General features: G+C 46.8%; 1 pseudogene; it reads right to left on the bottom strand.

The window, feature by feature from the left end:
* Positions 1-253: 253 nt before the first annotated feature.
* LOC126291014 (5S ribosomal RNA) lies at positions 254-371 on the bottom strand (annotated as a pseudogene).
* Positions 372-2,044: the final 1,673 nt, after the last annotated feature.

Genomic DNA, 2,044 nt, shown 5'->3' with positions numbered 1-2,044 from the left:
TATCTCTTTATGTCCGTTGGACATTGACGTGTAAACATTTGTAATATAAAAAGCACTCCGTCTTCAGGCACAAGTGGCCAATCGGAACCATCCGACCGCCGTGTCATCCTCAGCTGAGGATGCGGATAGGAGGGGCGTGTGGTAAGCACACCGCTCTCCCAGTCGTTATGATGGTTTTCTGTGACCGGAGCAGCTACTGATCGGTCGAGTAGCTCCTCAGTTGGCATCACGAGGCTAAATGCACCCGGAAAAATGGCAACAGCTCATGGCAGCCCGGATGGTTACCCATCTAAGTGCCGGCCACGCCCGACAGCGCTTACCTTCGGTGATCTGACGGGAACCGGTGTATCCACTGCGGCAAGGCCGTTGCGTTTGTAATATATAAAGGGGTTTTAATCTACGATGATCTATAAGCACAGATAACATCTATCATTTTGTGGTTACTAGTTCCCTTAATCATTCTTTTATGTTTACGTTGTAATTTATATCGTAAAGAGCAAGAAGGTGGAACTAATATCACCATTAAGAGATCCTAAGATCTGCTTCAGAGGGTAGTCAGACAGGGTCAAATAACCATTTTCGCTTTCAGTATTTTCCGTTGCGCACATTCATTTTCACACTCGCCTGGAGTAGCATCTTGGAGTGTCATCAGCGCCTGTACAAAGTCCCAAGTTGTACACAGTCCAGTTTTTTTCACACATTACAATCGAGCCACTGTTACAAATGATGATGATGATGATGAAATGAGGAGGACAACACAAACACCCAGTCCCCAGGCAGAGCAAATCCCCAACCCGGCTGGGAATGGAAACTTCTGTAGCAGATGCCCGACAGAACACAATACCTAACTTTACAGATGTACTCCATAGGTGTGCTACTTTCAGCTGACGAAGCGAAAGCAGACTGCCAAAATAACACTGCTGTAGGCTCGGAAAAGTTCTTTAACATGTCAGGAAAATGTAACTGCTTTAGGCATATAAGACTTAAAATAACGCTTTCGGTGGGATTTGAATACGGGACAATTGATATGATACGACGACTTCACTCTCTGCCAACTCACCTACGCGAGACCTAGGAAACAATTGCTAACTGATAACGCTTTTACTGCGTTTCGTAGTTCTGGTGTTGGTTTTAATTACCGTTTACGCATGTGCTATTGGACGGGATGCACATAGTAACCACTAGATCGGTGTTTTCTTTGATGCTCTGTCGACATACAAGGTTTGGTACCGATCTGAGTGACACCTGGAGTGAGGTGCGGGTGGTCGGCGCGTTGCATGTGGAAAAAGGACTCCATTTTTCCGTTTGGTGATTGGGAATTACAGTTTAACATGTTAGTTGGAAAGTATTTTCTATTTGTCATTTTAACGTTTTCACACACTGTGCCGTACCATCCACCAGCTGCAGCACACCCACAAAAATGTGCAGCTAGCTGAACATGTCAATAGCGCTTCAGAATGTTACTTGTATTGCACTCGTGACGAGATACTTTCTATTCGAAGACAACAATGAGTAGCTTAGTTGTCTCTCATTTCGTAATTTTCTATAGAAATTGGCAGTTTCTAAATTTTACTTTTTGGTCAGAAACTGATGATGGCAACAGACCGAAACTACTTTGAGCCGTGGTAAAAATTGCTGTTTTGAAGAGCGTGCCGCAGCGCGTAGTGTGAAGCAGTCGCCCTCCGTTTTGGCGGTGGCGCCGCTGTGGCAATCGCTGCTTTGGTGTCTCCCTCTGGTGGGAAAGGGGAAAGGTTGCCTGTTCACGTGCATTTAAAAAGGGGCGCTATGAGCTCGCCAGTGGGTCAGTCTGGGTCAGTCTCTCGTCCCCAGCTTGCTATACAGCCTTTCGTCCACATTTGTTAGGCAGTTAGTGTGTCTGTCGTTCGGAGTGGTAGTACGTCTGCCGTTCCTATCAACCTTTAAAGCCGGCAAAATGAGAGTCTTGACACTCCGCCGGTAAGAGAACTCAGCGAGTGGTCGCCCGGTCGGGGCTGAGTTCCTGCATCTGAGACTGCGTGTTGGGCCGCCAGTCTGCTCGAGTTTG

This window comes from Schistocerca gregaria, chromosome 1, assembly GCF_023897955.1.
Source record: "Schistocerca gregaria isolate iqSchGreg1 chromosome 1, iqSchGreg1.2, whole genome shotgun sequence".
Classification (NCBI taxonomy): Eukaryota; Metazoa; Arthropoda; class Insecta; order Orthoptera; family Acrididae; genus Schistocerca; species Schistocerca gregaria.
The sequence above is the reverse complement of the archived record's forward strand: the minus strand, read 5'-3'. Positions and strand labels throughout refer to the sequence as shown.